The following is a 15045-nucleotide window of genomic DNA, read 5'->3' on the forward strand; positions in this document are numbered from 1 at the left end:
CTGCCCGCTCGCACGCGATCCGCCGCCGCCGCGCCCCGCCGGCGCCAGAGGGCGCTGCTGCGGCGGCTCGGCGGCTCCGGGGCCGGGGGCGGGAGAGGGAGCGGAGCGGAGCAGGGCCGGGGCGGCCTGGAGCGCCGGGCTGGAGCGCCGTGTTAGGCGTTCGGCGCTCGGAGCCCGGCCCGGCCCCGCAGCCCCGCCGCGGGATCCAGCGGGAAGCCGGGGGGAGCCGGGGTCCCGCGGTGCGGTGCACCTGCCCGCGCCGCCGCGCAGCCCGGCCGTCCCGAAAACCTGAAAGGGAAAAAGTGCCGTGGGGGTCCTTCGCCGCCTCGGGGGTGTCTGAAAAAGCCTCAATCCTCCCTGCATCGGTGCCTGCAGAGAGGGCTTCTCCGGGGTCGCTGCGCTTTTCCTCTTGCCGGTTCCCGCGGCATCAGCACAGCTCCCTCGGCATCACCGGTGCCTTCAGCGCAGCATCGCGTTCATCGGCTTCTCCTGGAAGCCGAATAGCAGCTAGAATAATTTCTTTAACTAGCAGTGTTTGTTTTATTTCCCCAGAGAGTTTTGCCGATGGATTTCTGGCTGGCACTGGAAGCGTCAGGGGATCCCGGTTAGGCAGCAAGGCCTTTAGCGAGTGGTGTTCGATGCTGGAGTTTGGTAAGTACATAAAGTGGTGCTTGTACGGGAGGCTTAAGGAGAGGACAGACCAGACCAGAGCGGGCTGATGCAGAACGTCCAAGGTAACAAAGTGAAAAACTGTCCTCTCCTTAGTGAGGTGCCAGTCCTTACCAAACCTTGAACCCCCAGCAGGCTTCTGGGACTGGCTGCTGTGGGAACAAGCTGTCTGCTGCTCCTCGGACCTGGACTGCTGAGGTGTTTCCTCAGATGGAGATGCAGTGGCAGGTTCCACCCATCAGACAGCAGTTCCCTGCACCCGCTGCCTTCACCCCAGACTCAGTGCCTCAGCTGGCTGACATATAAATCCACAGACAATCCTTTGAGAAAGGTCAATTACCAAGGTACAGGTGGCAGGAATATAGGTGGGAAAATATTTTTTCTTTCCTATATGTATAATATAGGAAAGCAAAGACTTCTACTTTTGCTAATCATAGAATAGTCTGGGTTGGAAGGGACCTTTAAAGATCATCTAGTTCAACCCTCCTGCAATAGGCAGGAACATCTTCAACTAGATCAATCTGTCCTTGAACATTTCCATGGATGGGGCATCTACCACCTCTCTGGGCAATCTGTTCACAACCCTCATTGTAAAACCCTTTCTTCCTTTCATCTAATCTGAATGACCAAAGAGATGTTTCGTCCACACAAAGCTCTACTCTCAGGCTGCTTGTGGTACAGACTGAATAAATTTGCAGAGCCTGAGCACAAATTTACAGTGGAAAAAAAGGAGAGGAACAGGAGTGCTAGAGAGTACTTGAGCCTTCTCCTGTCTCACCCTGGACAGCAGGTGAGGAGGGTGGCCCCAGCTTGATGGTCAGTCTCCATGGTTGCACTCTTGTGGCTTCCCAGCTTTCCCAGCTCTTCAGAGCTGTCTCTCTGGAGCACCTTACCACCTGACCTCATGATTACCATTAAGTCTTTATCTTGACTGCTCTTGTCTTGCTTTTAGCAGGGGAACTGCATTTTGACATATGGACCCAGGTAATAAACTTCCATCCCTCTGTTGCCTTTGTTGTTCAAGATGAGGAGAAGCCCAGACCCCAGCCCTCCTGTCCTGTGCATAGTGATGGAAGAGTCCAGCTCACAGGAATACTATTGTTTCTGCAAAATAGAACAAGTCAGTGTTGTTGATTGCTCTGTTATATCTTCCCAGACAGAGCCTTGGCTATAAAAATAGATGCAATAATCCACATGGACAGTTGCAATTGTAAATGGCATTCAAAAAGCAAAAACGGAATTCATAGTTTGACACAGACATATCCTCAATCCATCAGGATGTGACACATTGGCAGTGCATCTGTGCCAAACTATGAGTGCTGTTATTTACTTTTAGTCCGAATGCTATTTACGATTGCAACCATCACTGTAAATTAGTGTATATATTTTATATCAGACGTTTTCTGAGTGGCTTCGGTATTGTCTGCACTTATTATATTCTCAGGATTGAATGCAAGTTAGACCACTTGGGCCACAATAAATCTTTAGGGACTACAGACTGTGCTTATGTTAGGAGGATTTGCCAGCATAACCGTACCAGCAAAATCCTATCTGGCAGAGGCAAGGCCTATGTTTGGAAAGAGAAATCAAAGGCCATCAACACTGAATAGCTCTCCACTAGATGGAACAATGGTGCTTCTGCTGCCAGGCCATTGACAGGGAGTGATTTACCCAGAAGACAATTGGGGGGTGGGGGGTGGAGCCCAGAAAGTGCTGGATAATGGCGAGACAGTCATGGGACTGCTATTGTTCCTTGCTTCTCCTGGTGAACTCAACACCGCAGAGGGGAGCCGGGGAACTAGGAGGTGTCTTGGTGTGTGGAGACACATCAGAGATCACTGACCAGACATGAACCGGCTTTGACTTGGAAATGGTGTCACCACATGGTATTCAGGTCACTCTAACAAATCTCTTCCTGAGCTGGTTTGACTGGCAATGGGGCCCCAAGCTAGCATATGTCCAGCTTGGAATTTGGACTCTTTTGCACCTGTCTACATTGATACATCCAAAGACGATGGTTCAGATGCTTAGTGGGAGCTCATTCCACAAACAACTGAATGACACAGCCTACAGAGAGAGTATTTGTGCTGTGTTCTCTTCACTCCCTGGATTTTAAATGTTGTTAAAAGTAATTACACTAGCCAGGCAAGAATTGTTTTTCATAATCTCATGCTGCTGACTGTTTATACTTATACCAGCTATGTGCAGATCATTTTTATACGAGTTAGGCTTACTGAACAACCGCCAGATAGTTCTGCTTTCCTTCTTGAATTTTAATTGCTTACTTGCCCAGCATCTATTTTTAAAGTGGAACTGTAAATGGAACAGTAAGTTCCATCACTCACCACAGATGCAACGGGTCAGTGCTCTCCTTACTCCACCTTCATTCCTTCCTTCAGGGAATGTGGAGGAATTATTAAGGAAACTCCCCAGTCTGACCATTCATGAGACTCACTGGTACTCTGTAACACCAGAGACTTTGATTGCTTCACACACTTACTAAAATTTTCCTGAGTTGGGTTTCAAAGCAGGCATCTTTGAAATACCAGTCTTCTTTCTCCAAATCTCCTGCTTGAAAATGAGTGTTCGCTCAAAAGTCTGATTTGAACACTGAACTTGGACTCATCCACACCTTCATTTTCAAAACCACATGCCATCAAGTACTCACAGAACCTCATTTCACTTCTGGAAAATGATTCTAGGCTTTAGTCTTCATCTCTCTTTTTATGGTCAGCTTTATTTCAAGCACCTACATACTCAGAACACCCATTTGATCCCTAGTGTTATAGCTTTTTGAATGCAACTGACTTCTCACCTGTGTTCTTTTGCTCATTTTTTAATATTTCCCATTATTTTTGGACTATTGGGAAGGAAGGTGATTGTGGGCAGGAAACTAGCAGAGAGCTGGAAGCCAATGTAATTTTCTTTTTGATCCTTTAACTAACACACAGTATTTGAAAAAACAGACAGACATTCTCATAAACACAAGCATTTCCTCATGAAGCAACGCTGGTTGCTTCTTATTTCTTCCATACTGCTTTTATAAACTCTGAAAGTACAAAGTGATTCAAATATACTCGGTGTCCAGATTGCCAGAGCTAGCAGTTTCAAAAAATTTCAAATTAACTTTTTTTCTTTGAATAGTGTTTCAGGACTATGCTATTTTGGGTCGGGGCGGGGAAGGGAGGGGGGCAGGGGGAAGGCATATGAGATGTTTGGATAACATTCTTGTTAAACTGCAAGCTGTCCTCACTCTGGATTTAGCCCCAAATTTAATCAACTGATCAGAATAAATGCAGAAGAAGTGAAATCACAACTCAAGCATCTTCATGACCAGGGATTTGGTTTGGTTTGGTTTGGTTTGAGGTTTTTTTGTTTGTTTGTTGGCTTTTTTTCCCTCCATGTTGTGCTTAGGTGGTGTTGGGTACCTCTCTAAACTTACATACTTCTAAGGATTGTCTTTATTAACCTCAGCTGAGTATGTTACATAGCAACACAAATTTCATTGTCTGAGCTACTTTTGCTTATATTTCCTACTCCTTAGAGGGTTACAGGTTGGTAATGCTGCGGTGCTGATATTTCCTTGAAGGGTTCTGAATGCTGCAGAGAGGAAAAGAGAACTTTGGCTGCTGTGCTGCTGCTGCTGCCTGCATGTGGAGACTCCTGCTTGCTTGCTTGCTGAGCGAGAAGCCTGTCTGGGAGCCTTGGGGCAAAGAAGGCTGAAACCACTACACACTGGTGCCTGGAGTAGCAGTAGAGCCAAGGTCTCAGATAGCATCTCTCTGGAAGTGACAGTGACCTTGGAACTGAAACTCAGTCACTTTTGCCTTCATTTCCCTGCCAAGGAGAAAGTTGACTCCAGTGGGGGTGGAACCTAGTGTCTAGCACAGAAAGTGTAGGTGGTGCCTGGAGCACAGAAGCACCTTTACAAGCCACCAGAGAAAGGGAGATGAGAAAGAAAAATAAAGTGCCTTAAATGCAGAAAGCTCAAAAGAAGAGTGCTTATAACAAGATACTTCTTGCATCCTCTGGCTTCTGTGTGCTCCAGTTCTGTTTCTACCAATTCCGCTGACCTATCTTACATAGAAATCCATATCAACCTTTGAATTGAAGCAAAATGCAAGCAGAAATGTTTAATTCACTCATATAGAGACTGGAGAAAAAGAGAAAAAATGTATAGAGATCTCAACTCTATTTCCCAATGGGAGTAAGCAGCAAGAAAATTATGAGAAAATATTTGTAACAACACATTATGATATAGCAAATATATTTTGTCATATTATTCATTTACTATAAGAATCCTACAGTCAGCTAAACATAATTGATTTCCTTAAGTATTAAAAGAGGGTGCTAAAGCAATAGGCAGACCAGGGGCCTTACAAGTCATTATTGCTTATAAAAAATCAATAAATAACTGCATCGTGTCAGTGAATTTTTAAGTCAGTTCATTCCATATGGTCCATCTTTCCTCAGACAAGTCAGTTGCTAAAACAAGCAATAAATTATCCCTGTTCTTTTCTTTTAATACTGTAAAGAATATTTGTTTTTATAACCAAATTGATTTAAGACTTAGCATGGCCACAAAACATTCTAAACAGATGTCTAACATGAAAGACACCAATATGCTTTCTTTCCCTGTAGTTACGGAAATTTGGGGTGCATGAAAGCTGAAACCTAGACTTTTAAGCCCAAAGGAAAATGCATTTAGAAAACATATATGTTATTGTAAATAAGTATTTGTAATAACATACTTCATGAATAGAAAACACACTTGCTACACAGCTCTGTAACTGAATTAAAAGCCATGCTATCAGGAAAGTTGTTATGATACTTAACATTTTTGTACAGAGGAAGAATCACTGTATTAGTACATGAATTTTTGTTTACAGCTGTAGATGGCTCAGAGTTGAGAAAATTTTTATTGACACATATATGAAGAATGTGGTGTATTGCACAGCCCATGAGCTTTCATGATTGTGTGTAGCACTTCCTCTGGTAAGTATCCAAAATGTTTCATCCTGAGAGATGCAATAAGAGAGGAGCACAAAATGCTTCTTTCTTTGACCTTGGGTTCTGAGTTATGACAGTATGGTAACCATATTCTCCTCAGAAAAATGCCTGCTGCCTTCCTCTGCCTGGTGCATTGACTGATAAAGTGGGAATTGCACATTTATCAGACTATTCTGGAGCTTTTCCAGTAGTCAGTTAGGACTGCTAAAGAAGCCAAGCTCAAATCAAAGGGACAAAACCAACCACAGTGAAAACAGGAATAATCCAAATCTTTTTCTGAGTCCTGTAGAAGACAGAGGCTATTTCTTCTACGAGGTAAAAGCTCACAGAACTGGTATGAAGCTGAGTCAGTGCATCTCATCCCTGCACACGACTCACTTGGACAGTGGAGGCATCAGGAGCGAGTGTGGCTGGCAAGAACCAATCCCACACTGCTCCACCACGGACTTTCTGCCTCTGCCTAGCCTGCCCCTTCTCTGCAGCCCTCAATGACACACTGCCTGAGAAGGGCAAACAAGGCTGTTTTCTAAAGGACCCTCTCTCATATGAAGCAGAGTGATATGGGAACAAGTGCCAAGCTGTGATGTGGATGAGAAAAAAGGTGGTGCTGGTAAGGAATGTCCTCAGCTCAGCTCTCAGTTCGTTTGTGGAGAGTTTCCTGAGATAGTTGGAGCAGCTTAAACTGCCCCCTCTCAAAGAGCCCCTGCCCATAAACTGAGGATAGGGCAGAGCTGACTTATGCTGTGGTAGACAGAGATATAGAGCAATTGTTTACTCATGCTCTGGATGTCCTTATGAATTTCCATATGCCTTTATGAACTGCCAGAACAGCACTTGCAAATTGTGTATTCTTATTATATGCACATGGGGAGGAAGGGGAAGGTAGAGGCTGGCACAGTTTTGTATTTTCATTGAATTTTAAATGTTGACTACTGTAAACTGCAATTTGATGTCCAGTTTGAGCACCTGGACCTACCAGGCTCCTCGTGGAGGATTTTGAGGGATAGAGAGATAGTACAACTGCATAAGAGCAGTGCCCAATCAACAGCTTCTTGTCTGTCCCACCATAAAGTATAAATCCTGGTGGGGAATACCGTACACTCTCTTGTTTTCCCCCTCTTGTTTTCCCCCTCTTGTTTTCCCCCAGAAAATAGTTTGGCTGTAGGTATTTCATGGGCATGACTTTGTTCCTAAAGTGTAACCAAGAGTGCAGATATCATGCACTGTGCTAACAGTAAAAATTCAAAGGGAAAAGGGAGAATTTGAGATAATATCACAAACAAAATGAAGTTACTGGAGTAGACTGCCTTCCTCAGGGTTGTTGTAAGAAGACAGCAACCCAATTTTTAGATCTAAAAGCACTTTTCTCCCTCAAGAAGGGGAGAATTGAGACAGGTGAGTGTTTGTAAATTCTTGTCTTTCTTGGGTTTTTTTTCTCTCTCTCTTTCTCTCTCTCTTTAATATTATTATTACCATAATCATCATTAGTATTATTAGTTTGTCTGCTTTTTTGTTTCAATTATCAAACTGTTCTCAACTCACAAGTTTTATGCTTTTTTTCTGATTCTCCTCCCCATCCCCTGGGGGCAGGGAGTGAGTGAGAAGCTGTGTGGTACTTAGCTGCCAGCTGGAGTTAAACCACAACGACCTGGTAGTGGTTTAAACACTTACACGATGATAGAAATCGGGTTTGGGAAGACTGTAGCTTACAAGATAGGAAGCAGATAGGAAGGCCAATGGGTATTTAAGGCCAAACACGAGGTAATCAGGCATCTTGACCCTACCTCTTCTTGGAATTTCTATCTGAACACCGCTAGAACTCAGGTAGCTATATTTCACTTTCTTCTCTCTTTCCCTTTTTCTTTCTCTCTCTCTCTTTCTCTCTCGTCTAATTCCCTCTTCTTGGAATTTTTTAGTAACTTAAAACCTAATGGGCTTAGAGTCTGTTAAGTTGAATGCGCCAAATTAATACTTTGGGAAGTGTTTTATGTTAATTGAATGTTGCACTAAAACATTTGCCAAAGTTTCTCTGATTTTCCAAAGTTGCCAGTAAATTCTTTTCTGTTGATTTTGATCTCTAGGGTATATCTTGTCTGTATTTCCCCTGTGTGTCTAATTCAGTGTGCATGAACAACTGTAAGCCTTGTTAAAGACCTCATGGAGCAAGTGGTTTAGGGCCTTACACCTGTCCTCATGGGGTTTGGCTGTTTGCCTTTGCAATATCCATGTTACCTCTGTATCAACTGGCATTTTTAACAGCCAGTGTTTAACAGCCAATATCGCCTTCCACCTCCTCAAATCCCTCTTCTGCTAGGTCATCTGGCAAGTTTAATACTTTCACCTTCCTCTGCTGTCCTCCTTGGCCTTTCATTCTCTGTCTCCTCCTTTACCTTTTCCTTATTTCAGAGACACCTTTGAACAATCCTGCAGCTTGTCCCAGAGGCCTCCCTTTCCCTCATCCGAGCCAAAAGTTTGGTCTTGCTTTATCTCAGCAGGCCAGTGGATTTCAGGAACAGGCACAAAGCTTGTGTTTGGCAGTACAAGGCTTCATGGAGAAAATGGAAACAAAGTGTTGTTTCACTGTACTTTTGCCATCTTCTTCACTGTGATTTATAGGAGACTTGACACAGTGATTGATAACTTCACTATCAAAAAATGCTCTGACCAGATACATACTGAAAACTCAGAAACTTTTTCTGAAGTGGTTTCATTTGTGATTCCAGTATCTATGTCATGGGAAACAAATCCTCAGCTATGCAGGGCTCTGCTGTTGAGTGTTTCTGTGATGGGGTTCATGGTGTGTTGGGATGGCCCATGAAAGGCAGGTATGTAGCCCTGCAGGAGAAGCAATGGCCAGGTTAGACAGCTAGTGCAGGGGAGGTGCAGTGCTACAGGGACTAATTTGATTGACTCCAGGGAGTGAAGGGGGAATAAGGTGATTTTTCCCTTTAGATATTAAATACTTGTAGATCTTATGGTTAATTATAAAACACACTTAATACAATTAATTATGGAATAGTCCTAATTCCTTGGTGGGCACATTAGATATTGGAGCCAAATTTTGTCATCTTCTGTAAAGACAGGATAAGTAGTACTAGCAGATCTCATGCTGAGTATCCTGAAATTTGAGATCAAAGCCAATGAAGTGTTAGAGTTTTGATGTGAAAGTTCAGCTGATCTGGATGGCACTAGACCTTTACTTGTTTCTCCAGCTCTGGCCACTCAGGCTTTGTCCCTTGCTTTCCCAGATACTCACCACTTGAGCTAGAGGGGAACTGCTACCTTTTTTCTGAGCTTGCAAGAGGCAGAACTTTTACTCTCTAGAAATAAAGGAGACACAAACCAGAATAAAACATGGCTGAGATGGCATATACAGAAGAATGTGCAAGTGTTTGCATTCAGTCATTTTCACTAGGGTGCTAGTTCTGATATTCCAGTAAAAAAACCAGAGTGAAGTAAGGAACATATGATCTTTTCCTTAGGGAATCCTAAGGAAATTCTGCTGGCACACTGGAGCTTTGAAATCAGCCTACCAACCCCAGGCAGAGAGCAGTTTTTACTATCTTCTCTGAAATGTTGCTGACAGGACAAGTGTTCCCAGGGGAAGGAAGCTGGCTGATGTTGGAGCAGGAGGATGGAGTGCCATCTTCCATTTCTGCAAAGTCTTGTCAGGCGTCAGCTATCTGGTGCACTCTTTCAGGAGAAAACATCAATCTTGTTTCTTGGCACTTGTCATCTGTCATCAACATCTCTTCTGTTGGCCATGCCTAAAAGTGTGGATCTAAATGAGTGCACCACGCCAGCAATCCTGTCCAATTTCGGAGCTGGGAGACATGACAGGAGTCTGGCCAAGAGTGCTGTTTGCCTCAAGTGATATTGTTGGCCACTCTCAAATCCTTGATCTTCATTCTATGCTGTAAGTCACATTTTCAGCCCTAAACAAGCATTAGTGTCAGTACCACCAAGAATACCAGTTTATACATCCATACAGGACTGTCTGCATCATCACTTTACCCCAGGGACAGACATCTGATGTGTGTAATGACCAGGACCAGCTGACAAATGTCAGAAGGATTTGCCAGCATGTGCCTGTTGAGTCCTAGATTGTACAACTTGGTCCTAGCAGAACATGACAGTGGAACAGTACCATTGGTTTCGTTTGACCCCAGAAACCATAGCATGATTCCCATTCTTCCCATGAAGCAACAAATAGTGCCATGCCTTGAAGCAAGAGCAGAACAGCCAGAACAGCAGACCTTTACAAATGGCTACTCACTACTTGACTACACTCCCTTGATTGCCCCTATGGATGAAAGAGGTTTGCAAAGCCCTCTGAGGCGAGAGATCAAACTGGGGAGTGGTTGGACTCAGTGCTGGATTCTTAGACGGGCATAACCAGACAAGAGGTTGTATCTGGCTCCCTCTGTCTTTCACAGGAGGTGGAGGCCTACATCAGGACTATTGCCAGAGTCACTGTGGCGTGAGAAGCTTATCTACCATTCACCAAGATTCTGATAGTTATAGTTTTCTTGTATGGTATTTCCTCAAGAACTCTCTTTAAATGTCCTGTATGTCTCATTTTTTTGCAAATGGAAAACCTTTGCTTGCTTTTGAGTGCCCAGATATGCAGATAAATTTTCCTGGTTTGGGAGAAAGAGGCTCAAGACATCTTAAGCATTTTAGTATGTATGCCTGGAAATAGAATCCACTTTGTTTTACAGTTAACAATTGCTTGAAAAAAGGCTTATATGTAAAATTTGGTTGGTGATGCAAAACACTATACTGTGGTCAAAGATTCTTACTAATGGCGAGAAGCACATAATGATATATAAATGGATGTTGAATGCTTCTGAGTTTAGCTAAGAAAAATAGAGAAGGCACAAGTGGTTTAGGTTGGGCTGCAGTATGTCTTCCTCTTGGGTCTGAGCTGCAGACTAATTGCTGGTACATGGGTGGTAGTCCTGTACCACAGCATGGTACTGCACTCCAAGTATGTTTGTGTGGCAGACTAAGCTAGGCATGATAAAATATCTTCTATTCCCAGAGTATGTGCCCTGTTCTGAGATGAGCAGCTACTAATGAATATGAAGAAGGAAAAGCAGTTATTTACCTTGTTGGTTTCTGTTTGGTTTTGGGTTTTTTTAGCTTTGTGTAATACTCTAAAAATAGGATGGGAGAAAAAATTTTGAATTCTTTATTCAGTTTATGGCAAGTTACATGATGTGTTTTGCCTTTTTTCTCCCACTTGTTTTTAAAGCTTTTCTTTGAAAAACTGGTGCTTTTTAAGTGAATCTCCATATTCATCATGATGTTGCCCAGCTCAGCAAGCAAAACAAAACTTAGAAAACTTCAGCTTAGTGTGCCTGGCCTGCTTCAAATTTCAGATTTTTCATTATATTCAGCGTGGACTGGACTTCTTTTGTAGGAAAAGGTCGGTGTTGATTATGGTCATCAGACTTAACTTGCATTGGAGGAAAACCACGTTATGTTATTCCATTAAGAAGTGTCGTCATGGTGATCAAAGTTCCATAGGTATCGTGTAGAGTCAGAGGGGAAAATGAGTGGAGAAGACAAGGAGGTCTCTACTCAGCACAGACAACCAGTTTGAGTCATTTAAAATTAATTGGATTACAAGAGTGGTTATTACATGTGCATTGCTGACCTTCCATATTTTGATTTGGGGAAATAATTTCAGGTGGGAGTTTATCTAATTGTTGGATATGGAATGGAATGGAATGGAATGGAATGGAATGGAATGGAATGGAACGGAATGGAATGGAACTCCACTGGAGAGAACTCCAGTCTCCTAAGCAACCTTTTACCAACTATTGAAAGTAGAATCTGATCCCCCTTCTACACATCTACCAGGTACTCCAGCTAGGAAAGGGAGGTAGTCCTTGTCTCCTTTTTTCCCAGTATCAATTGACCATGGAAAGAAAACTAGCCATTTCCACTTTCCTGTGCATTCCTTTTTCTGGGAAATCAGTGGTGGGGAGACAGATGTAGTTGGCATGTAACTACCAAAGCCTCAAAGACAGATGTAGGAATACTCTACAGATCTGAAAGAGCAATCCACAGTTGTGTTGTTTCATGTGTCATGCTTGTTTTACTCATCTGGGAATGTCAACAAGGAGATAGCTTCACTTCACACTCGAGCCTACCCTGATGCAGATGGAAGTGTGCAGCTAAAGTCCTGCTCCATAGCATGCATTATTTCTGCCTGCAGAGAGTACATGCTGTTCTTACAATTCATCATCTTTCTTCTTCTCTGGTTGGACAGAGAGGAGAAGAATTAAAGCAGTGAAAGCTTGGAGAAGAGTAAGGAAGAATGTTTTGGGAAGAAAGTGATCAAAGTTGTGAGTGAGTAGAGCTGTTTCCTTTAAGGCCATCCTTAACCACTACATCTGCTGTGGAAGGGCCCATCTGCACTGTACAGGTGAGGTGCAGAGTTTAATGGGATTATCCTCTCTAGGTCAAATCCCTGCACTGGGACACTGCCAGTTGTACGCAGACCATGGTCAGATGACAGACTGACAGTAAAGTTCCGGAAATTCCTTTTTTATCCTATTGAAGTACTTCAACAACCTATAAAAATCTTTCCCATTATTGTTTTCTGCAAAGCATGTCTATTTATTCTGGTCCTTTTCTCAGTAAAGACTAGTAATAAGTAATCACCATTCCATTCTAACATATAGGACTTGATAAGTTTCTTCTAGAAAAGAGAGGAAACCAGAAAAAAGCCAGTGTCCTTCTATCTTTTCCCAGATATTATTTCTAAATCACTCACCGTTCTTGCTGCCCTACTTGGGTTCACTTTTGGGGGTATTTTTACCTGAAGTATTGTGTTTAAAACTAGGCATTGCTTCAGTTCACTAGTAGCCTCTTACCTGAAACCAGCACTCCCACATGGCCTGACCAAGATAGGCTGATGCTTGTCCAGCATGGTTCAGTTCCTCAGTGGAAAGGTAGGTAGGGTATGAGAAACAAAGCAGTTTAGTTTGGTTTTCAGGGAGCAAATGTGGGTCAGGGAACATGAAGATTCCAAAAACCCTAATCAATACAGAAATTAATTGCTCACATCTACCTTTAATAGAGGGTTATAAAGCGATCCAGTGGATACTTTGCAGATTTCTAAAACATCAGGTTTTGCTACACTCAACTCTTTGCAGAGAAGGCAAAGTACATGTCTGTCCCAAACCAGAACTCAACTTTGCATGTCATTTCTCCTTCTTCAAAGGTTATAGAACAACCTATGATTTCTTTTCTCCATAGAAAGACTCTTCAGGGTAAGATACCACCCCCTCTTTAGAATTGTACAACCCCAAGCTGTTCATTGCTTTGTGTTAATTCCTGTTTTTTCCTTATATTAGGTGTTAATACACCGAAGAGTGACAAGATTATTTAAAATAGCCTGGCAAAGCTGTTTAGAGTAGTGGACCTGCACTAGAATACCCTTAGCCATATTTGAATGAAGAGCTTTCCAGATTGTGTCAGTGGTGGCTGTCATGGTCGGGAAATTTGCTTGCCTTAGCAGTCCCAGCCTTGTGCAATAGAATTCCCCATAGCTTTAAGGATGACAAGTCTCAGCAGGCAGAAAAAATGAATCAATGGTGATTTCTGGTGGTATTCTGCAGCAATTTGGAAGCTTTCCACCTTCAAGACTTCATTTCCCAGTATGGAGAAAGACTGTGGCTGGAACTGGTACTTCTCAATGCTGCCACTGGTAATCTTACCTTCACTAATGATGTTGGGAGGGGTAAGCAGGAGAGGCAGATATTCACTGAGCATTGCAAAAGGCAGACCTATAAGACTTCTTCTACATTCTTATCCCATGTTTTCAAAATGGATGAGATCTGTCTCTGAACAGATTGCTGAGACACACATTAACCAGCTGTTGAAACCTGCAGACTGCTACCGGCATGATTAACTGTGTCTTGCTCCTCAACTGACCTCTAATGTGTTTTGGTGTTTTTCCTCTATGGCATGTGCATCTTTCCTAAACTCTTCACAAAAGCTTGTGCCATGGAGAAACAGAAATCTTTGGCTCTTTCCCCTTCCAGTAGCTGACTTGCTTCTTGTGATCATCTGTGGGCTAAGGACAGATGGCTCAGATCTTTGCCTAGGAAAAGGAATGGATTGTTCCTCTCTAGTCCCAAGAAGGTCTCCTCCCACTGCAGCAAGAGGAAGAAAAGAAGCACCCCGAGCAGTCCCTCTTGCATGCCAACTGGAATGCTGCTGTTTCTGAGTCACCAACCGCTAGGCTTTTGAGCACTCTCTTCACATCCCTCTTATCTTCTAGTCCAGCCCTGACAGACAGTGTGGAAAGAATGTAAGCAGTGTCATTCCAGAAGTCATCCCCCGCCGTCCTCATAGCTAGTGGAGACGTTTTGAGGCATGGGCTGTGCTGCTTTTCATCTCAACTGGGCCTCCTTTGTCTTGGGCTTTGTCTCATGGGGAGCAGAGTCTTCCTGCTACGCAGGATGAACAAGGCATCTGCTAAAAGCCACTTGCCAGCAGAACTTCTACGCACCAAAGATTCATTTTCTGAATCAGTTTATTTTTTTCCAATCTAGCATTTGGGTTAAGCTCAAGTATTTTTAAAGCACAAGTGGATCATCACCATACCATTTTGGTCATATCTTATGCCCTTTCACACATGCTCTGTGGACTTAGTGCTGAAGTTAACTTTGCCAGCTTTTCAATTCAGTTTGTTTGGTTATATATAGATAATGAGGAGTATCTTACCCAGCAAGGGAATGAAGACTAAAGAATGAAAAAGGGAGAGTCTTGTCAATGTGTATAATTACCTGAAGGGGGACTGCAAAGAATAACTAGGCTCTCTTCATTGGTGTCTAGTGCCAGAACCGACACAATGAGCACAAACTGAAACACGAGAGGTTCCTTCTGAACATCAAGAAACACTTTTTAACGGTGAAGGTGACTGAGCACTGGCACAGGTTGCCAGAGAAATTGCAGAGTGTACCTCCTTAGAGAGATTCAGGAGCTGTTTGAAAGCAGTCCTAGGTAATGGTGTCTGTGTGACCCTGCTTGTGCAGGGGGCTTGGTTCAGATGACCTCCAGAGGTCATTTTCCCACCTCAGCCTTTCTGTGATCTGTTGTGATTTATGACTCTGTGAAAAAGACATATTAAAACTTATTCAAAAGTTATAATACTCACTCAAAGTCAAATGTTTCTGTCACTACAATAAACGATTGGCAGAATCATAGTTTAAAAGTGTCTTTTTATTTCAGTTAAATATAATTTATATATTCTCTAAGGATTACTTTGCTAGGGAAAACTTAGAGAGTAATTAACTCTGTGTTAAAATACAGAATTTCTACCTATTTTCTACCCATTTTGTCTGG

The 15045-nt window shown here is 43.1% G+C and overlaps 1 long non-coding RNA gene across 1 annotated transcript; it reads left to right on the top strand.

Moving 5' to 3' along the window:
- Positions 1-11077: 11077 nt before the first annotated feature.
- On the top strand, positions 11078-14843 carry LOC146441756 (uncharacterized). The gene is made up of 2 exons (XR_014850033.1): positions 11078-12115; positions 13314-14843. It is a non-coding gene; the product is annotated as an uncharacterized LOC146441756 (long non-coding RNA).
- The last annotated feature ends 202 nt before the right edge of the window (positions 14844-15045 follow it).

Source organism: Lichenostomus cassidix, chromosome 2, assembly GCF_008360975.1.
Source record: "Lichenostomus cassidix isolate B80296 chromosome 2, HeHo_3.0, whole genome shotgun sequence".
Taxonomy (NCBI): Eukaryota; Metazoa; Chordata; class Aves; order Passeriformes; family Meliphagidae; genus Lichenostomus; species Lichenostomus cassidix.